Raw genomic sequence first — 24,406 nt, forward strand, 5'->3', positions numbered from 1 at the left:
TTCTGCATGCAATGCCCCACATCTAGGAGATATACACAATTTTTAAAGGAATGAGTGGATGGATGCACTGCCGTCTCCCAGATGAGGAGTTTGAGGCTCATCAGCCATAAGTGACTTCTGCAAGGTTACAAGCCAGTAAGTACCAAAGTCTGGGGCTTTCATTAAAGGGTCTGAAGGAACAACAATACACATTGTGGTTTAGTAAATAGTCAAGAAAATAGATCAGCTCAACTAGAGAGGGGACAAGACACAGGAGCTACTAAAAATAAAAAAAAAGTTGATTAACATAAGACAATAGCGTGCTCTGTTTCTAAGAAATGAAGGCCTTGCCTGGACAGGTATGAACCAGCTTTGAAACAACGAAATGCAATCAAGTCTGGTCAAACAAGTTGACCACTTTGGAAACTATTCATCTTGTTCAGTGACAAATCCTGGAATCTCATATGAAATAGTTTGCTTTTTTTTTCAGACCTCCTAAGTGTCATTGTTTGGTTATATATATTCCTCGCTTTCATTCGACTCATGGTTTTAAAACTCAACCACATTGGATTTTGTAGTGTTGTTCTTTTGCAAGGGTTTGAACATGAAATATAACCACACAGGAACAGTGATCTTCTCATTTCTAAAACCATGGATAATTTACTAAAGTTTCAGCAACTTTTAAAATGATTGATTTTCATCCATTTCTTTTTTTTAAGATAGATAAATTTTGCTTTGAAAGTAGGAGTCTTTTTGTCTCTGTGCCTTTGTTGTGCAAGAACAAAACATTTTAAACCCTTCTTTAAGAGTCAAACTGAAGTCCTGTCTTGCTTCTATTTATGTTTAGTACTAAAAGAAAGGAAAGAAGCAATAGCATCCTCCTCGCCATGCTCCAACTCTCTTTTTGTCTTCTTTGATGATCAGGCTGTTGCAAAGAAAATGCAGGACTGCAGAGTAAACACAGGGTTTGAAGCCCAGTGGAAGCCAACGCCAGCCTGGCTGAGTGAACCGGGGTCACCTCCACTCCACAAGGCCATTCTTCCACAGGCTTTAGTCCACGGACACTGACTGACCTGAAATGTACAAAACTCCACAAAAGAATGACCCAAATCAGCATGGCATACATTGGTGAGTCCCTCCCCAGTTTTTTGGAGCAAAGTGTCCTACTAAGTTAATAATGAAGAAAAATATTTACAGTTATTTTGAAACCTTGAGGAAAAAAATAAGATTTTAAAATTTTCTCCAAAACATTCTTGAGTAAAAGGAAAATTTGGACAACAGTGTGAACTATGTTTACCACATATAATTTTTAGCTTAGTAGCATACAAATTTAATTATAACTTCTTTTTTTCCTAGGTCATAAAATGTCACAGTGATTTTTACTCTAAATCAAGAAAGAGTGACTTAAAATAGCCACAACGTTACTGATTGAATTGACTTATAAATGTTGTGTTGTTTTCCAGAAAGGGAGAAATAAACTATTAGACTTTTTTTTTTTTTTTTTTTTTTTTTTTTTTGAGACGCAATTTCACTCTTGTTTCCTAGGCTGGAATGCAATGGCGCGATCTCGGCTCACCGCAATCTCTGCCTTCCGAATTCAAGCAATTCTCCTGCCTCAGCCTCCTGAGTAGCTGGGATTACAAGCGTGCGCCACCACACCCGGCTAATTTTGTATCTTTAGTAGAGACAGATTTTCTCCATGTTGGTCAGGCTGGTCTTGAATTCCTGACCTCAGGTGATCCACCTGCTTCGACCTCCCAAAGTGCTGGGATTACAGGTGTAAGCCACTGCGCCCAGCCACTATGAGACTTTTTAAAGCAGTAGATATCTCTTTTGCTTTTACCAGTTTATAAAAAGCATGCAGAAACATGAAAACTGAAGAAACCATGAACATTAAGAGTGAATGCAGAAAATCATATTTTCTGTACTTGAAGCCGTCAGAATTGAGTGTTCTTTTTCAGCAAAGGAGCCAGAGAGTTGGGAAAGGATTGAAGCTGGTCACAAGCACCTTGGTCTTTTGGTATTATCCACTCCTGTTTCTTTTCTGAACTAACCCCTGGGCAGTTGCAGCCTCCTCTGGTGTTAATGCTTTATCACTTTCACGATGCTCTGAAAAGTCAAATGATTAACTTCCCACTTTTATGTAGTCTTTCACTTCTTGCTTGCTGTTTTCTTTTTTTTTTTTCTTAATATAGGCTGACGTCGTTCACATGTTGTAGGACATTGATAAATAGGATTCAGCATAAAGTAAGGTGAGCCAAAAGCTGAGATTGCAAAGCCTTGCCACTAGGTCACCAGAAAGATGTGTTTGACTGATTTCCTGGCAATCCATATCCCTGGCCTGCGTACCTGGAAATAATCTGAATTTTGCAACAATTGTAAGGATCCTGAGTATGGGGCTTGAATTATTTACTATCCTGCTCAGCAATAACATTATTTATGTAGTTACCACAGGGTCCTACATCCAAAAAGTTTATGGTTGCAGAAGCGTATGACAAAACTGTACCAGTATCTGTATTATAGTCTTTCTTTCTTCTTATCTTGCTCTGTACTTATAAGCAGAGGCAGCTTGAGGATAACTAAATCAGCTGCTTTTACCTGGGTCATTTCTGTAAGTCATGTCTACCAACAGATCCAGCTATTGCTGAAGAAAGTGGCTTTAGATCCTTCTGGGGGTTTTATAGTTAAATCCAGAAGAAATGTTCAAGTCCAGTGGTGGTGGTGTTTAATCTACAGGTATTGTAATGCGCCAGTGGATTCTAATTCTACCTTCCACTGCGTTGAGTCCTCCTCTTGTGTTTCAGGGTCTTTATTTTGCTGGCATTCTTTTTTTCTTGAAGGAAACACTTCCAATATGAATAGTTTTCACACATTCATGCAGCTTTTTATTCCTCTAGGACTGTTTCGAGAATTTCTATTCTGTGCTATCTTAAGCAAGTGTGAGCCGTAGAATGTACATCCAACTGCATTAATGTCTGTGTGTGGGTGGGTGTGTTTCTGTTACAATCTGTCCTGCTGTTTTTGTGTATACTTTGCTTTGACAGTCAGCAAAGAACATACTTGAAATGTTCAGCATCTCTCTTTGATTTCACAGGCCACAATATCTGTTCACTCAGAATTTGATTCTTCTGCAGAAACCTGATGGATTGAGACACAAATTCTGTATGATAATTTTATTTCCCAGAACATTTTTATATCCATCTGTGAGTGTTACAAGACAAACATGTTTCATTGATTCTTCCTGGAATATATTCCAATACATGCAAACAGATATACACATTCACACACACACACACATACACACACACACACACACAGAGTAAATCCAATAGTTGAAAAAATAAGAGCTGCCGTTTTTTTTAATCCTTACAATGTGCTAGACATTGTACTAAATACCTTGCATACAATATCTCATTTTGTTTCACAATGACAGTGAGGAATGGTTATTATCAGCCTTGTTTTGCTCATGAGAACACTATGATTTAGAGTAATTTGTCTACAGTTGTACATGGTAAGTAGCAGAACTGAATTTTGAGCCCAGGGCTCTGTCTTGCTAAAATTTGTGCCCTTGAACACTATGCTTTAATGTCTCCTCTACAAAGAGATGGCTCCAAAAATGTCTGCTGGGGAAAAAAATTATATAATCACTCTTGGAACTTACAAAAGTCCAGCTTCTATGCACCTTCAGTGATTGAAAATGACAACGCAGAAAATTCTGTGGTGCTTTTCAGAGCTTCAAGAGCTTTTTCTGATCTTCCAGTGCCATCTTATACTAACGTGAAGACACCGGAAGCTTTTTGTTATGATATTTGTTTTGTTTGAGTTTTCAAAAAAATAGAGGGAGAGTAGTATGTACTCAGTGACTTGAGAATGTAAGTACAGACACAAAAGATGAAACCTGAGATTTGAGAGGGCTAAAATAAAGATTTCTATTCACTTTCGTTAAATGTTTATAAGATATTTAATATATCAAGAATTCTTCTGGCCATTCTAGAACTCTTGGTGAATACATGTTCCACTTGCAATGATGTTTTTTGAAACTCAGAATGAGGTACTAAGTGATAGCTTCACCATCTTGCTCAAAGGGGAAGAAACGTAGTATAGCAGCTAGCTGGCTGATAAACATTAATTTATCAGTATAATAAACTACGGATAGTTATATTCTCTTTTCGTCTTTTGAACCATTAATGGCAAGAGTGGTTTTATCTAGGAATCTGGCCTTTCGTTACATCATTTGTGTTAAAGTCACTACCTGAGAGCATTTGTCTAGAAGACCAGTAGCTCAAAATGTTTAGGGTTTTCTGGACAATTTGCTGTAGATGATGCTTTACTGAATTTTCATCAAGATCTTTTGCTGTTTAGTTTTATGTCTATGGGTGGAATTGATCCCACCAAGGGACTACATAGGGTCTCGAAAAGCAAGGGAATGTTTTGTATGAGTAAAGCAACTATAGTCTGCTACCTGTAGTAAGGCCTGCAAGCTAAGGATGATTTTTACATTTTAAATAATTGAAAGAAACACAAGAAGAATAATATTTCATGACATGAAAACTATCTAAAATTCAAATTTCAATGTCCATAATAAAGTTTTACTAGAACACAGTCATTATCATTCATTTACATATCATCTGTGGTTGCTTTTGCAAAACAAGGACAGAGTTGAGTAGATGATACAGGGCCACAAGGCCTAAAGTATTTACTACCTGGCCCTTTACACAAAAAGTCAGCTGTCATCTGATGTAAAGAATGTACCCAGGGCCAGGTGTGGTGGTTCAGCCTGTAATCCCAAGACTTTGGGAAGCCAAGGCAGGAGGACCGCTTGAGCCAGGAATTTGAGACCAGCCTGGGCAACATAGTGGGACCCCATCTCTACCAAAAAAAATTAATTAGCTGGGTATGGTGGCACACATCCACCACAACTAACTTACCAGCCAGTACCCAGGATAGGATAGGACTGATGGGCGGGTGCCAGTGCAGGTGTTGTGAGCAGAGCCATCCTTTCCAGGTGACACTACATGGCATGGCTGCTGACCCTGAAACTCGCATTCTTGAAAAACTTCCTGGGTCCAACTTGTTTTTCAGTCCTTTGCTTCTTTTGCATAGAAGGAGTGAACTATGGGCAGCTGGGTCACTTCCTGAATAGTGCAACAAGAAACCGGCTTCCTGCAGATGGATTACCAAGTTCAGGTCTAAAGCAGGCTTCCCCCATGTGGCTCTGCTCACCACCACACACCTCAAAAGTAACTAGGTTGGTAACTAGTATCTTCCTTCCTTTTGATCCCCATGTTGTTTCACCCATCTGCACAAAACATGATGCTTGTTTCATCTGGACATTCCCCAGGACTCGGCAGCCTGTGGGTTTACATCAGGTCACTTTTACAACATTAACCCAATTTTCTATTTTTGCCCTGCTGTTCTCAAAAACTTCAATTACCTTGCATCACCCCACAAACCCCCAGCCCATGTATTTCTGAAAGTCCCCAGTGATGTCCCCATGTGCCCAAGGGCCAAATTGCCGGCTCAGTCACCAGGAGTGCCCACCTTGTTTCTCTGCAGCTCTGCTTCTCACAGAGGGAGCCTCAGCAGTACAGCAGTCAATGCAGAAGTGATAGCTGGGGGGCGATATCCTCCCAAATTGCAGTACTCTCTGCACCAAGCATCCAAAACTTTCCACATGTGTTCAGAGCTTCCCAGAAGTTCCTGCAGAAATAGCTGATTCAGTTATCACTTATTTGAAGGTTGGCATGAGTGTTCCCATTTTACAGACTAAAAAAAAAGGAAACTATAGAGGAGAGACCAATGTCATCTGCTGGTGGTACCAAGACCCAAACCCAGTCCTGAAGCTTACAGGTCCTTTTCCTTCTCCAGTCCGAGGTTCAATCAAGGCTCCTCCTCTCAGACCTTTTAGAATCTCTTTTACTGATCTCTGCTCTATATCTACTGGAATAGTGAGGCAACAAGTACCTTATTTCTAATCTCTTATAAAAATACATATCCGGTATTCACCTACAGACTTTAATTGGCTAATTATTTCAAACCTTTAAGGAAAAAGTAATCTCGCTGCTTATTGAATTATTTCAAACTTGTAAAAATGTGGAAAGCTTCACAATTATTTGATCAACATAGCAGAGTTCTGATATAAAATCTTACAAATGCTGAAAAAGAGAGAAAATGATAGGCCAGTAGAAATGGCCTCATCTACAGTAGAAATGCATGAAATTTTACATTAAATGTTAGCAAATTTAATCTAGCATACATCAGTGAGACTAATACACCAAGATCAAGTAGGCCTTATTCTATAACTTTACATATAGTCAGAGGAAAAAAAATCTATGAACCTCTCTCTCTGTCTCTCTCTGTCTCTCTCTCTCTCTGTGTGTGTGTGTGTGTGTGTGTGTGTGTGTGTGTGTGTGTGTAGCACGGAAAACTTTAAAATAATAGTGATTACGATAGGTGGTGGGAATGCAGATCACGCTTATTTCTTTCTTTTGCTTCTCTGCAACAGTCATTTGAAATACAAGATTTTATTCACAACTTTAGTTTAACTATTCATATTCCTTTGTTTAGCAAACAAAAATTAAATACTTAGGGGATATTCAACAAGAATTCTGCAGTACTGATTTGAAAATAAACTTTGCTGAAAGTTATTAAAGGAAGATTACTAAAAGAAGACTGAATTAGAGAGATCTTCTGGAAAAATTAAATGCCAATTTTCTGCAAAACAATCTAAATTGTTTAATACAACTTCAATTAAAATTTCAATGAAATATTTTAAAATCCATAGAAATGATGAACTTTTTGATAGAAGGACTATATAATAGCCAATTTTTTTTAAAGAAGGGTAATAAAGAAACCCTTGTTCTTCCATATTCTAACAAATGTTTTAAAGTCACAGGAATTTAAACAGTATACTAATAGCAGAGAACTAGGCAGAAAGATTTACAGAACAGAATAGAAGACCAGAAAGAGGCCCACATTTAAATAAATATGTGATAGAGGTAGCATTCCAAGCAATATGGAAATGATCAATAAATATAGATGGAGCTACTTGCTCACTAAAATAAGTTTCAATTGAATTAAGGTTTAAATATGAAAGATTAAATCACAGATCGATGCTGATTTCAGTTTCCTTTCCATTCCCAATTGTTTTGTCCCAAATCTGAAGGATAATTTAGCATGTCTGCCTATATCAAAAGTACAAACCAAGAAGATAACAAAGAAAATATTGACTCATCATCCCTCTTTTGGGAAAATGACACTCTTCTCTTCCCCTTTTGGAGGAAGAAGACCATCTTGTTTTTGCAATGAACTGTCATTTAAAAGGGGAGTTATAATCTGATTAAATAGTATGATTTTTATGTTCGTGAATTTTCTAGTATTTTCCACAATGAAAGTCATATATCAATATCTGAAAACACTCTCGTAAGCGTCATTGCATTTTTTCAGGAATCCCTACTTTTGTCAGGAATTCCTACTATATTCCACTATGGCCAACAGTATGAAGATTCCTCAAAAAATTAAACATTTAGTTACCAAAGGATCCAGCAATCCAATCTCTGAGTATATATACAAAAAATGAGAAAGTGTATCTTATAGAGATATTTGCACACCATATTCATAGCAACATTATCCACAATAGCCAAGAGGTAGAAACTACCCAAATGTCCATTACCAGATAAATAGCTATACAAAATGGATCTATACATGTAAGATAATATTATTCCATCTTAAAAAGGAAGGAAATTCTGACTACAACATGGATGAACATTGAGGACATTATGCTAAGTGAAATAAACCAGTCACAAAAAGACAAATACTGTATGATTCTACTTATGTAAGATAATTCAAGTAGTCAAATTTCTCAAGACAGAAGGTAGAGTGGTGGTTTTCAGGGGTTAGGGGAGGCAGGAAATGGAGAACTGTAGTTTAGTGGGTACAGAGGGTCAGTTCTGCAAGATGAAAAAGTTCTAGACTAGACTTTGGTTGCACAACAGTGTGAATATACTTACAACTGAACTGTATATTCAGAAGCGGTTAAGATGGTACATTTTATGTTGCATGGTTTTTACCACAATTAAATTTTAAAAATTGTTTTTTTAAATCCCATTTTTTAAAAGATCCTCACAATGTTTTAATCATAGGAAAAGAGAAAAATCCACATTCATGGATTGCTACCTTAGACTGGGTTTCAATCTAAGACAAGACTGGGGATGAAGATTCCATGGAATAATTGAGGAAGCCATCTCAAAAAGGAAGAGAGGGAAGGGAGAGAGTAAGGGAAGAATACTGTCAGGACGTCGTCTTGACTGGAGTCTAGCTACAGCCTGGGTTCTCAGGGCAGCTCCCTAACAGCAGCCCACATAATTTGTCCCTCCTTGAGAAAAGGTAGCTGATGTTTTCTGCATCCACCAGGCAGTCCAGGCAGTCAGGGCTACAGGATGACCCCATTGGTGGTGGGAGGGGGTTAATTTCCCAAATGAGATAGCTCCAATTCAGCCAAGGCCTCAATAGAAAGGGGCAACTGTGCACAATTAGCAGCCAACACTCAGGGCAGCTGGGAGTCAGCACACAGGCCCAGAGAAGGGGATGAATGTCAGGCTAATGTCTTAGTCTGTTTTCTGTTTCATAAATGACCTGGTACTGCGTAATTATAAGAAATGAAATGTATTTCTTACAGTCCTGGAGACTGGGAAGTCCAAGTTGAGGGGGAGCATCTTCTTGCTGGTGGGGATTGTCTGCAGAGTCCTGGGGCAGTGCAGGGCATCTCACGGTGAGGGAGCTGAGAGGGATAACATACTATCCCAGGCCTCTCCTCCTCTTCTTATAAAGCCACCAGTTCCTCTCCCGTGATAAACCATTAATCCTTTAACCTGTAATCCATTAACCCATGAATAGATTAATTCATTCATGAAGGCAGAGCCCTCATGATCCAATCACCTCTTCAGAACCCCACCTCTCAATACTGACCCTTTGGGGATTAAGTTTCTACCTGAGTTTTCAAGGGAACGTGCAAACCATAGCAGCTAGAGTTGTCATTTGAACTGAATTTGAACTTCAGATGACCAACAAATAATTTTTTAATATAAATATGCCCCATGCAATATTTATACTGAAGTAAATTTGTAAATATTTATGTTATTATATATTCTATTGTGTAATATATTTGGTTATATTTATGTATTGCATTATAGCTAAAAAGCATTTGTCCTTCATCTGAAATTCTAATTTAACTGGGTGTGCTGTATTTTAGGTGCTAAATTTGGTGACCCTAAGCAGGGCCTCAACACTGTCTGCTCCAACAGTTCACAGGTGCCAGGGCCTTTGATGGAAATTACTTCATTTAGACTTTGGAACAACTGTTTAAGAGTAATATTTTCCTTACATTGCAAATGAAAAAAAATGGAAGTGCACACAGAAGTAACTGGAAGAAGCAGAATTTGGATGCAAGTATGACCCCAAACCCAGTCAGAATGCACAGCAGCCTCTACCAGCCCCTCCAAATGGAACCCCTCAAATCCCTCTCCCCCATCACACCAGGTCCTCAGCCAGCATTTAGTCAAGTGTGAAAAATTCCAAATAGAAAATTATATATGTGAATCCCAACGGGAATGGGAAAAATCCCTCCTCACCCTTTTCCTTCCATCCGGCATCTGGCCGAGTAAAATGCTCTCTATCGCTTGCAGGAAAACGTGTTGTCCTGCTTAAGGCAACGTGACTTAGAACCAACAGAGCACAATCTTAAATATGAGGACTCAACTGAGAATACCCTCAGGCCCCTGACTCAGTGGGATTGTCTGTCTCGGTAAAGAAAAGAGACCCTTCTGAAATGTTAAAACCAGACTTGGAGCTAAGCTTTGTAATCACAGATAGAGGGGTACATAAATATGAGTGAAACTTTGAGTGAGAAGTTTGTAACTGGAAGAAACAATAAAGTCAGGATGAAATACCAACCCTTGGATTACTATTCATATTTAGCATGGTTGGGTCTTAAGAGATCTCTTGGAAGTCCTCATAGACTGACTTAGGCTTACACATGGAAGTATTACATAATAATATGTGTCTCTTTCATCCTTCCTTGCAAGTGTAGTTAAGGATGCACATATTATCTCAGGGTGTATATACATATAGAGAAAGAGTGAAACAGAGATTGGAATAGATTAAAACAGAGATCTATGGAGCCATTTAGAGCTTTCGGATACCAGAATTGCAAAATCAACTAGCTGTCAACAACAATGAATGGCATAGAAAAGTGCCTATTAAACATCACTCATTTCATTATACAAGGGAAATCTAACTGTTACTGTATATTTGCAACTAATATTGCAGATTTTTGTTGCACTAAATACAGGACCCATGAGTGCAGAGATTTTTTGTTATGGTTTCCTTTTTTTTTTTTTTTTTTTTTTTTTTTAGACTGAGTCTTGCTCTGTCACCCAGGCTGGAGTGCAGTGGCAAGATCTTGGCCCACTGCAACCTCCACCTCCAGGGTTCAAGTGATTCTCCTGCCTCAGCCTCCCAAGTAGCTGGGACTACAGGCTTGCACCATCACGCCTGGCTAATTTTTTTTGTATTTTTAGTACAGACAGGGTTTCACAATGTTGGCCAAGCTGGTCTTGAACTCCTGACCTCAAATGACCTGCCCACCTCGGCCTCCCAAAGTGCTGGGATTACAGGCATGAGTCACTGCCCCTGGCTATTTTTATGATTTTCTCTGATGAATCCCAAGTGTCTAGAATAATGTCTGATGTAAACACTCAATAAATATTTGTTGAATGAATTAAATTTCAGCTGATAAATAACCAGAGAACATAAAAACATGTTGGTTCACAATGTCACGAAATCCAAAGGAAAATCCAATAATTTGAATTCTGAAAACTGCAAGGAATGAGGGAAATATTTTTAAAGCAGCTCAGGTGACATTTTAGTTCAATTCAGCAAACGAAGATGCTGTGCTTAGTAACGCGATAGGGAGACACAGATGAAGAAGCAGCGATGCTCATCTTCATGGAGAACCATCTGCTATCTCCAGGGTAGTCCTTGCTATGGTCTGAATGTTTGTCCTCCCAAAATTCTTATGCTGAAACCTAACACCCAAGGTAATGGTATTAAGAAGTAGGGATTTCGGGGCAGTGATTAGGTCAGGGGGCTCCATCCTCATGAAGGGCATTAGTGCCTTCTAAAAGAGGCTTAAGGGAGCTTGTTCTCCATTTCCACCAATGTGAAGATACGGCTAGAAGATGCCATCTATAAGGAACAGGACCTCATCAGACACTGAATTTGCTGACGCCTTGATCTTGGACTTGCCAGCCTCTGGAACTGTGAGCAGTAAATTTCCGTTGTTTATAAATTACCCAGTGTAAGGTATTTTGTTACAGCAGCCCAAACCAACTAAAAGGGTCTCCTAGACTAAGAACATTATTCAATTCGATTTGGCAGTGAGAAGGAAGATTTCAGACATGAATTCTGTCCAGGCTTTAGATAGAAAATGTCTCACTCTCTAATTTGCAAACCAATCCTTATAGTTTCAAATTGTCCTGGTTTGTATCAAGTCTGCTTTCTCAGTCAGAGTAATGAGGACATAAAATGAATGGAAGTGTCTAAAATCCATCAGGATCGTTTATAGGAGAAAGAGGAGAATGGCAGCTCATCTGCTTCTACACGGCCCTCCAAGACCACCTTCTTTGGAATTTGGAACTGTCGTGGCCTGAGCACTCCCAGCAGGCAGGTTGTCATATGGAATCTCATAACTGTATGTTCACCCTTTCCTTGTTGATTCATTCATTCCACCCAGCACTGAGCACCTGGCCCTCTGCTTGCCCGCCTCCAGAGATGGTAAGCCCCATCTTTTTGTCTGCCTAGAGGTAGCAGCCTCTAGGCAGAGTTGGGCTGACTCTTATCTAGAAGCTTCACAGTGCCTGGGAGTTTACCCAGTAAAATTTCCATAGTTGTATCATTCCTCTGAATGCAGGGGAACAAAATCCAGGCATCTCCGTGGGTTTCCATGTAGCTGGTCCAAGCCACCTGCGCCTGGGCTGTTTGTCAGCTTGCCCAAGGCTCAAAGGCACAGCACCCTCCAACGCCTGCACGGAGGTGCCAGCAACTCCTCCTGTGGTGTACTGGGCAGGCCTGGACTCCGTGCTCATTTTCCTCATCTCTAATCCTCCTACGCCTTATTGTTTGCCTCCCCAACATCCAGCTTGTGTATGAAAGACTGTTCCAGGGTTGTTTTTCCGTGCCAGCTTCCAAAATGTGCCTTACCTTTCATTCTATGTTTCTTTAAATATCGAGTTTTCATTCCTGTGCTCCATCTCTTCAACGTTTTTGGAAATCTTTTATTTGGCTGATAAAATCAACAGCGAGCCACCCACCTGTAGTTGGTGTGTGCTTGTATGTTGTTTTGTTTCCTGTTTGTTTTTTAAAGAATTCCATGTATGGCCTTCTTCTACCACTTTGAAATTCTGGCATTGGCTTCATGCTTTAAAATAAACAAACCTTAGCTGAGAGCCTACAAAGGGCCCCTCCACCTCTTCCAGGGAAGGAGCAAAGGGAGGAAGTCGAGGAGGAAGGCGTGGCGGAATCTGCTCACAGTTTAGTAAGGTAGTCAGGCAAATAACAACAGCATGATAGGAAACATGCAGTAGTACACAGGAACACACAAGGGCATATTGCACAGCAAAGGAAGACAGAACTACAACCGTCTTCTAGCCTCCGGCTTACAGCTTACGGCTTCCAAGGGATCCCTGGCGGCAGACAGACGCAGGGCGGGCATGAGCCAGAGAACAGCTAAAACTGGAGCGATTGTGTTCAACCGGTCCAATTTGGGCTGTGACGGGTTGCAGTCCATGACAAGTTTGTCCTTTATCCTATAGCTGCTGATTCCTAAGTTTGAATAGGAGGATCCCTTTTTAAAGTTAAATAAAAAATGTTCAGAGACCTCCTACCCTAACATGGTTGTATTTTTAATATCCTATGATTAAGAAAATACCTATGAAAAGAGAATACAATGATACATGGCTTGAAATTAATTTACTTATTTACAAATGACAGTGTCTACAAGTATTTGTGAGGCCTAATTCAGGGCACAGACAGTACCTGGTGTATGGAAGGCCCCATGTCCCTGGCCATGCCCTGCCCTTGGCCCTTCTCCACTCCCACAGTCTGAGGAACCTGAACCCTAAGAGCTGAGAATCATTAATGCTTACCTCACTGGGGTTTTAAGTAGGCAGAGTCAGATGAGTTTTATGTGTAAAGAAGTTGTCTCTGATAGGTTAAAAACATAGACTAAGAAAGAACCTGGGGTCAGAGAAATCAGTTAGAAAGCTATTAAATCTCAATAATATAAGCTTTATGTGAAATTGTGTGTGTTCATGTATGTGTATGTGTGTAAGCTATAACCAGTAGTCCATATGTACTTCTAAGTGATTCAAGTTTGTTTTTCAAATTCAATTCACTCTTTTTCTCCTATAAATACTGATGAACACTACTTTAAGAAAGTCTATATTTTAAAATATCTCAAATATAATTAGTCTTTTAAAGTAAAACAGATGTGACCAGGGGCAGTGGCTCATGCCTGTAATCCCAGCACTTTGGGAGGCCGAGGCAGGTGGATCACCTGAGATCAGGAGTTCAAGGCTAGCCTGGCCAACATAGTGAAATCCTGTCTCTACTAAAAATATAACACATTAGCTGGATGTGGTGGTGGGGGCCTGTAATCTCAGCTACTTGGGAGGCTGAGGCAGGAGAATTGCTTGAACCCAGGAGTCGGAGGTTGCAGTGAGCTGAGATCATGTCATTGCACTCCAGCCTGGGCAACAGAGCAAGACTCTGTCTAAATAAATAAATAAAGTAAAACAGATGTAAGCCAGCACAGTGTAGTCCCAGCTACTTGGTAGACTGAGACAGGAGGATCACTGGAGCCCTGGAGTTTCAGGCCAACCTGAGCCTCAGAGTAAGACCTGGTTTCTAAAAAAAGTCAATTTTAAAAAATGAGATTTTAACATTTTGATCTAATCCTTGATTTTTTCCTTCAAAAAACCCATAAACCCATATGCTTTTGATATGGGAAAAAAATGTATTATAAAAAAATAAACCAAGTTTCCAAATGATGTGAATGGGTTCATGATTCTTAAAGATTACTAAAACTAATCAAGTATTAAGACATAACAATATACATCTTTCATAACTTGAGTGAATTTTTCTCCTACTTTATCAAAATCACATCTGTTGGAATTAAGGACTATAAGAAATTACCTTGGGTTTCCCATCACTTCTGGCTACTGCAAGAGAGATATACATGCTACCTATATATCTCTGCAGCACATCAATTTAAATCTGTTGGAACAATTTTTTAACCCTCATTTCAGCTCAAGGTCTTTGAAGTTGACCAAATGATGAATCTAGCCTGATTTCTTGTTTGTATGAATCAGGTTTTTTCTTTTGCTGTCTGTAGCTCAGGTTTGCATTTTCTATAATAAGAAGTTTTCAAGGAAAGCTTTTATTCTAGGATTTTGCAAGGATGATTTTGCTCTTCAAAGAAGAACAATTAGCTAAATGTGCTTATTTTCATGCCTGCTGAAATCCAAATGTCCAGTAGATTGTTAATCACTTTCTGAATACAGGAAACATGCAAATGAACAACAGATAAAAGTATCAGATTTTATGATACATGTTGGTTATCTATAGTATCATGACCCTGAATATCAAAAAGCCAAAGAATTTGTAGTTAGTGTTTTGTTAAGCTTCCAGATGAGGGATGATACATTAGAATCTATTCTTTACTCATAAATCCCCACCCATCCAGGCAAGAACAGACCCCTAATGTTTTCATTCTTTTAAGCAAGCCGTTGCCTAAAGTTCACCCCTTCCTGAAATTCAGCTCAAGTGTTCAGCACATGTCGACCCTGCAGTAATGAATTGGCACAAGCCTAATTCTTATGATGATTAATGAAGCTCCTCAGATGCAGCCTATTATTTCATCCAAAGTTAAAACAGTGATTCATCATTAATCACTGAAAGAAATGGGCTCAGTGATTCATAATTCTAAACCAGCCCATTTCCTTAAGGTCCTGTTTGCCTTTTGTTATTCCAGAAGTGGCACAGTTCACAGCTATGTGCTGTCTGCATTCTGATATGCACATTTTCTGATTAATTTTCTTCAAAAAGTCATGGACCCCAAGGATATTTACTTATAACCCCAAAACCTCTGAAGAATCATCCTTCTTTCAGATGCTAATCTTTTTCTAGATCAAACTACTCTCAGTTTATCCAATTTAAAATATGCACCCTCACCCAGAGACTGAACAAGTTAATCATAAATCAATAATCTTCACGGCTACTTTTGGTCCTTGGCAAACAGCAGCATTTGGAGTAGGGCCATTTAGATTTAAATGGTTGGTTGCCTTTTCACTGCTACCCCTCATTTACACCTAGATCTTCACCAGTGGCCAAGGAAGAGCAGCAACACAAACAGTGTTTCACCCTCCCAGTCCTGGCTCAAAGTCATTTCAGGCCCACTAGCAAAGAAAAGCATTGCTGCTTTCTACATGGGACCTTGTGTTACATCATTTGCCAACCTGATGCTATTTTCTTCAAAGCTGTCTGCCTTACATAAAAAAATTTGATATTCTTCTACCTTCCATAAAGGAAATGAAAGCCTTCACTATGATCTACTATCATTGCCTACCTTTCCCGGTGGCAAGAAGATCACCAATAAAAACTAACAACTTCACTTCTGTCACTACTGCCTTCATAGAGCTAAGGGAGGTTGTCTTCAGCCTGAGAGCTACCTTATTGTTTTCTCTATCCTTTTCCTTCTCCTCCTCCTCCAACTGCTCTTTCCTCTTTCTCTTTCCTCTCACTTCTCTTTCTTTTCCCTGTCTCTTTTCCTTTTTCCTATATTCCTAAGTTTTGCCCCTTATGGCCTGGGAGTAGATCCCAGCATGATACCTCAGCCCCATGATAGTATTTAGGAGTGAAGAGCTTGTGAGGGTCATGGAGCTTCTTACTATGGTCTATAGTACCCTCTCAAGAAGTTATAATTTTCAGCCAGGGCAACTAGGCAAGAACCACAAAATTATAGGCATCCAGATTGAAAATGAGGAAGTCAAACCATCTCTATTCACAGATGATATGACCTGGTACATAGAAATCCCTAAGAAAGCCATTTTTAGAACTATTAGAACAAATAAATTAGTTCAACAAGGTTGCAGGATGCAAGATAAATATACAAAAATCAATTGTATTTCTATACAGGGGCAATGAACCAACCAAAATTAAATTAAGAAAAAGATTTTATTTACAATTGCATAAACAACACTAAAATACTTAGAAATAAATTTAACAAAATAAGGGTAAAACTTATATTGTGAAAACTATAAAACATTGTTGACATAAATTATGAAAGAACTAAGTAAATGAAAAGGTATCCCATATTAATGAATTGGAAGACAAAGACTATTGTTAAGATAGCAATACTCCTTCAGCTGATCTACAGATTCAATGCAATCTCCAGCTCAAAATCCCAGCTGGCTTCTTTAAAGAAATTTGACAAGCCAGTCCCAAAACTTATACGAAAATTCAAGAGACATACAATGGTCAAAACTGTCTTGAAAAGAAAAAAACCAAGTTGGAACACTCACGTTTCCTAATTTCAAAACTTATTACAAAGCTACAGTAATCAAAACAGTGTGGTACTGTGGTACATACTGATCAATGAAATATATCAGGAGTCTTGAAATAAGCCCTCACATTTATGATACTTGATTTGTCACAAGGGCCTCAAGACTAAATGATAAAAGAATAGTCTTTCAATAAGTGGTGCTGGAACAACTGAATATCTACATGAAAAAAAAATTTGGATTCCTACTCACACCATATTTAAAAAGTTAACTCAAAATATAATAAAAATATAAATATAGAGCTTAAAAACATATAAAACTTGTAGATAAAACCGAAGGGTAAATATTTGTGCCTTGGATTAGCCAATGGTTTCTTAAAAATGACACCAAAAGCAAATAAATAAATAAATAAACCAGACATCATCAAAGTTAAAAACTTTTGCATTTCAAAAGCACCACATAGAAAGTGAAAAGACAACCCACAGAATGGGATAAAAATTTTGCAAATAAGGTATCTGATAAGGAATTAGTATCATCAATATATATAAAGAACTATCACAACTCAATAATAATAAGACAAACTAATTTTTTTAAATGAGCAAGGAATCTGAATAGACATTTTTTTCAGAGAAGATATACGAACACATATAAGACATACAAACATCTATACAGAGAAGATATACAAACACAATAAGCACATAAAAAGATGCTTAACATCATTAACCATCAAAGAAATGCAAACTAAAACTGCAGTGAGATATCACTTTACACCCACAAGGATGGCTAGACTCAAAAAGCACTGGTGAGGATGTGAACAAATTAAAATCCTTATACACTACTGGTGAGAATATAAAATAATGCAGTCACTTTAGAAAAAGTCTTGCAGTTATTCAAATGTTTAAATGTTCTTCATATGGTCATGTTACCATATGATCCAGCAATTCCACTTCTTAGGTAAATACCAAGAGAAATGAAACATTTTTACATAAAAATAAGTGAACACAAGTGTCCATATCAGGATTATTCATAATAGTAAAAACTGAAAACAACCAATGTGTCTGTCAACTGATAAATGGATAAATAGAATATATTATATCCATACAATAGAGTATTATTCAACAATAAGAAAAAAATGAAGTACTGATACATGTTACACCATGGATCAATCTTCAAAATATTATGTTAAGTAAAGGAAGCCAGTCAAAAGAACCATCTCTCTATATTAAATGTCCAAAATAGGCAAATCCACAGAGACAGAAAATAGAATTGTTGTTCCCTAGGGTTGTGGGAGAGGGTGCTAGGTGGGAACAGCACATAGTGGATTGGGAAGATGGCTAAGGACTATGAAGTTTCCTCTTGGGATGACGAAAATGTTCTAAAATTGATTGTGGTGAATGATTACACAGATCTGTGAATATACTAACAGCCATTGATTATATACTTAAATGGGTGAATTGATTATGTGAATTATACCTCAAGCTGTTTTTGAAAAAAGAAGGGAAAAATAATTTTTAAAATCTTGAAAGTCGTGTTCAAGGCAAATTGTTACTTGAAAGTTGTGTTCCTTCAAAACTTTTGTGGGGAAGACAAAGAAGCTTCAAAGAGTATCAAAAAAATACCTGGGCATTATTCGAAGTTCTAATGTAATTTCTAGTGCCGGGACTTACTCACTAATTTAGACCACTTATTAGCTTTATTTGTATTATTTTTGTCTATGCTATAAAATAGTGATTAATAAAATAGTGATTAACAGCTCAAAGGGTCACTGCCTCATAATGTAGTGAACGTCATAATCATTGGCATTGGTACCCATTGTCCTAGTCATGCAAGTTGTCCTGCCTAATAAAAATACTAAGTTCACCTTTTTAGTTAAATTCTATTATCCTAAGAAAATACGTTGAAAGGAGCCTTTGGTCATGGATAAAATAGATTAATCATCAGTCATCCACACACATGCAGTGGAATTAAATGTCATTAACACTTTTGGAGAGTGAAGAGGGAGGTACAAGATGGTGTTTCCCATGTTTCATAAATGTCCCTAATTCTAGCATTTTAATTTATCATCCTCTTTTCTTTGGATTTCTATTGTGCTTATTGTCTGTGTTCTGAAGTAGCTGTAACTATATATCCAATTATATTGCTACTTGTATTTTTAAGTATATTCTGCATTTCCAAACAGATTACAATTTGCCTGAGGACTGTAATCATTTCTGATGTGTGTTTATATCCCCAGTAGCCCAGAATATTAGTTTGCACACATTAGAAGTTCAGTAAACACTTGCTGCTGATGTAAATGATGATATCAATCACAATAAACTTTCAACAGATAACCCTCGAAAGTTTGGCGAGCAGGTCTCTGGGACTAAACTTTCTGGGACTAAACTTTCAACAGATAACCCTCAAAAGTTTAGTCCCAGAGACCTGCTCGCCAAATTCTCTCATTCTTTGGACCTCCCTCCCTCCATGCAGTCTTTCAAAGATACTTTTAGAAAGATTTCTCTCAGCCATTCAAGCAAATTCACCCTAACTACACTTTGAAAATATCTCCACAATCACTCATGACTGTATATAATATTTGTTCACTTGTTTATACTCCTGCAAGATGAGTATTACGTCTTTTTCACCTTACAATTACTTAAGTCCAGCCAATGACTGGCATATAATAAATACTCAAAAATGTTTGTTAAATAAATAAATGAATCATGAAAAAAAGACAAAGACCCAAGGAGAGTCCTGGCTTCCCATTGAATTTACTACTCTACCTCTCCAGCTGCTCTCGGGAGCCCTTTGACCCCGTCCCAGGCCTTCAGTGGCTCTGCAAACATTAACTCTCCTTTTGGATGCCCACCAGATCACACCATGGCCCCTCCCCTCCTCTAACTCCACTAAAACCACAATGACGTCCATGTGAAACTAGCCTGCATTCAAGTGAAACCAAGGAGAAAACGTTGTTTGTCAAACTTAAAAGACAGATGTTAGCTCTTCTCAGTTACGAACTGAATCCTAACCCTTACGAAGTTCAAGTTTCATTTCTGCTTGGCCAAATGGAATTTCCTGATTCTATGTAAGAGAAGTTTAAGGGTCTATATTAAAAGATGCTGAGGACTATGAAGTCTGTAAGTGATTACCCTATTTTATTTTAGTGATCAATATACAAATCTCTTTCCCCTTAAAGAGCATAGGCTTTACATTTCAATAAAAACTTTTTTTCCTTCATTTTTGGCAAACTGTTTAGTATATTGTGGTACACCGATATTCGGAAAACAGGTAGAGACAATTCCCAAGACCCAAATGTTACTAGGTTTTGCTCCTAGGAGGAGGGAAGGTTCAGAGAGGCAGACTAGGGGTGGATATGAGTAGGCTCTGTTCTCTACTCGACTGTGACTCATACAACCCTAAGGAAGTTGCTGAAATCCTCTGTGCCTCTGTGAGCCTGTCTGGTAAATGGGTTAATCATCTTGCCTCCAATCCACCTCCCAGGAGTGTTGCAAGGATTAATAAGCTAATAATGCTTGAAGAGCACTTTGAGCTTTGGATGAAAGTGATACCTAAGAACACAGTGTGATGGTTATTATGCATAATTAAAAGCTGTAGCAGAAATGTTGGTCTGAGTTAACCCCAATGCCACAACAATCAGAACTCAGATATAGCAGAGAACCAGTATGCAAATATATATATATATATATTCCCCTAAAAGGGAATTTTAATCTGATTTCATGGTTCCCCTAAATAAACCTGTTTCCTGAGCAGAGTCCTCCTAATCACTGTGAGTAAACGCATAGTTCCATTATCACCTGAGGTGATGAATATCGGCCCAACGCAGGGTTTATGTAAACCATGGGGGCAATCCTCACCTACTACAACATGAGTTGTTTCTCTTGCGCTCTCTCTCCCTTGCTCGCTCTCTTTCTCTCTGTCTCTTTTAGAGAGACAGAGTCTCGCTCTGTCACCCAGGCTGGAGTGCAGTGGTGCGATCATAGCTCACTGCAGCCTCAAACTCCTGATCAAGCAATCCTTCTGCCCCAACTTCCCAAATAGCTAGGACTTACAGGTGTAAGACATCATACCTGGATAATTTTTTAAAAATTTTGTTGTAGAGACAGGGTATTACAATGTTGCCCAGACTGGCACAATGTGAGCTCTTTTAAAATAGCCTTTCTGGAAGAACTTTTAGGGATATCAACAAGATCCACTGCCCCCAAGCTACTATTCCACATGATTGTGGATTATTGAAGTTCCTTCAATAAAAACCAAACCCTTTTCAAATTACAGAGAAGAGTTAAAACACAAATATTGCTCAGGGTGGTAAAGCAGAGTCCTTAGCCTGCAAATTAAGTCTACACCAACATAGATAATAGCAGATCCCACCCTCCACCCAGCACAGGTACCTTGAAATTAATAGTGGAGATGAGGTTTTCCAAAATAAGAGGGACTTGGTGCCAAGATGAGAGACTCAAATCCCAAAGCCAGACACATCCTCCCTCACAATTTCACATGTACCATAGTCTGCAAAGTAGAGAACTCTCTCTTCTTCCACCACAAAATACCCTGTGCTCACACCACTCTAGAGAAATGCACAAGCAACACGTCCTAGAAACTCTCATGAGTGAAACAGCAACCTGTGCTGTCTTTGCTAGTTTCTGAGGGCAACAAGGCACAGTACCGTGAGAACTCATCAAATAGCATCATGCTCACTCACCATACTTCTCCCAAATGACCATATACACTGAGTTTTTATTTATTATTTGTTTATTTTTTAAATTTATTATTTATTTATTTATTTATTTTTTGAGATGGAGTCTTGATCGGTCACCCAGGCTAGAATGCAGTGGTGCGATCTCGGCTCACTGCAAGTTCCGCCTCCCGGGTTATTTATTTATTTTTAATAGAGGTGGGATCTCCCTATGTCGCCCAGGCTGATCTCAAACTCCTGGCCTCAGTGATCCTCTTGCATCAGCCTCTCAAAGTGCTGGAATTACAGGCATGAGCCGCCACGCCCGGCCTACTCTGTGTTTCTAATAATGGGCTTAGAGACGTTTAACTGTGTCAAGTGCTTTTTTTACTGCTCAAGTTGATGTCTGAGGGTGGAGAGAATAGAACGTGGGATTCACAGAATCCTGCAAGATCCATACATTTCTACTACAGATGCTGAAAAACAATATGATGCTAGTGGAGAGGACGACAGTGAATTGTCACATCCAGAGAAGCAAGTGGCCAGTTAGTTGGGTGAGGGAGTAGGAATCGCGTCTGTGAGGTGAGGCAAAGGAAGCAGGCTAAAGGGCCAAAGCCTGGGAGCTGTGATGACCATCTTCATAAATGTGAAACGCTATCCTGTGAGAGAGGGAATCTGCTTTCTCTTCACCTTTCCAAAACACAGATCCAGGCTCAACGCCCGATGCACGGACACATTTTAATCCACTGGAAGGGCATGCTTTCTTCTATTAAAAAAAAAAAAAAAAATCTGTAGGTTTTGGGGGAACAATTGGTGTTTGGTTACATGAATAAGTTCTTTAGTGCTGATTTCTGAGATTTTGGTGCATCCATCACCCAAGCACTGTACACTTTACCCAATGTGTAATCTTTTATCCCTCAGCCCACTCCCACCCTTTCCCCCCGAGTCCCCAAAGTCCATTGTATCATTTTTATGCCTTTGCATCCTCATAGCTCAGGTCTCACTTATGAGTGAAAACATATGGTGTTTGGTTTTCCATTCCTGAGTTACTTCACTTAGAATAATGGTCTTCAATTCCATCCAGGTTGTGGCAAATGCCATTATTTCATTCTTTTTAATGACTGAGTGGTATTTCATGGTATATATACACCACATTTCCTTTATCCACTCATTGATTGATGGGCATTTGGGCTGGTTGGAAGGGCACACTTTCTAATAGTGCCAACCCAAGATGGAGTGGGCTGGCCACCGTCCACTTCCTATACTCAAGCAGAGCTACTGAGCATGACGTAAGTTGTGTTATGTGACATTTTAGAGTGAGAAGGCTTATTGACTCACGTTCTGGTATAAAAGGGAGGAAAAATTGAATAAAAGTGTGAAACGTTTGCATTACTGGTTCAGACACTGAGTCTCACAAATTATTTTCTCCAGGCTCCACTTTAAATATTTACATCCTATTTTACTATTTACTATATGAGTCTTAGAGAATCTGGAGATTCACTATAAAAAATCATTTTTCCTACAGAATATGGGATTTTCTTTTTGTATTCTAAAGCAAAATCAAGAAATTCAAACAAATATATATCCTGATCTTTTGAATCATATGAAGAGGGTAGGAAAGAAAAGCAGTAAAATGTGAGTTCCAGGCAGAAAATAAGACAGAAGGCAGAGGACGAGAGGATGCAGTTGGCCTTGCGCAAACCCACTCTCTCCTGTAGGTGGCAGCATTTATTTATAGCTGTCGCATCCACAAGCCAATGGCGGCTGGAGGACGAAGCGGGTTGAGTGAGTTTGAGTTGAGCTGTTTCAATTTTCAGAACATCGAGCATAATCAATTAAAATTTTAATATCATTAGGTGAGTGCCTTTGCTGGAAAAAAAAAAATACGTGGAATTCAGCTCTGCCTGACAAAAGGGGAAGTGGCCTATTGATTATACTCAAGGTCATAGCCAATCAGACTTGCCAGCACGATCACATTTCCTTACCTCCTGCAGACATTGACTCTTTTCTGTTTCCTCTGTTGAAATCTACATGGATGCAATAAAAACTGTTGTTTACTATTCTTTTTTGATTCCCGGGTAGTTTTTAGAAAGAAATTGATGAAGAAGTAGCTAATGCTATCCAGTGACAATTCAGAAACGTTATGAACTGTGTCTACAGCTGAAACCAGGAAACTGGGCTGATGTTGCTTTTTCATGAACTATATAAAAAAAGATATCTGACTAATGGGATAAACGTCTTAAGGCATTAAAAATACAAACCCCAGTGTGCCTTGAAACCCCAAACATCCCAATCCCTATGCTTGGGGTCTCTGTTTTAATGTATTGATGTGAAACCCTACCATAGGCCAGAGAACAGAGTGAGAGCAGGTTTTCTGGAAAATTCTAAATACACAGTTGTGTAAGATCCTCTCGGGCAAGCTTTCTCAACCAGTAGATCAGGATCAACCAGTAGGTCGCTGGCCTACCTGAGGATGGCCAAGAAGGGCTGCCAGCACCCTTCCAGCTCAACTGGGTTTCCATGGGACACTGCCTGTCCAGCACCTCCTAGGCAGCCCCTGTGCGGACTTTCCTGCCCCAGTCCCTCACCTCTCACCTTTCACCCATGGTCTCAACGTTTGGAAAAATAAGAAATGCTCCACTTCTTTGAGAGACTGCCAGCCCCTGCCCCTGCTCTGGGGTCAGAAAGCCCCACTCATGGGGGATTTCCAAATCTTATTGTTTGTTTGATTTCCTGAAACCTACCTCCTGCCCCTAAAAAACCAAGAGCTATTTTGCATAGTTGGTTTTTCTTCTTTAATTGAAGAAAGATTGACTAAGTTTTGTTTTGAAAAATTCACAACTCACCTAGAGATAACTAGGGTAGGGCGAGGTCAGTTCTCAGGGTGGCTTCTTTCAAAATTTGGCAGTAAATATGTTATGAATATGAAAGGAGATAGAGACTTAATCAGTATTTAAAAACACATCCTTCCAAAATATTAACTAATGCCTAAATATATTACTGGAAACATAACAGAATAATTATGGGGTTTACATTGAAAATATGGCTTCTATAGTCAGGTTGCCCAAGGGCGTAGCCTTGGGAAAGTTATGGTGTTAGTCTGCTAGGGCTGCCAAGACCAAGTACCACTGATTGGGGT

The sequence above is a fragment of the Macaca nemestrina genome, chromosome 8, assembly GCF_043159975.1.
Source record: "Macaca nemestrina isolate mMacNem1 chromosome 8, mMacNem.hap1, whole genome shotgun sequence".
NCBI lineage: Eukaryota > Metazoa > Chordata > Mammalia > Primates > Cercopithecidae > Macaca > Macaca nemestrina.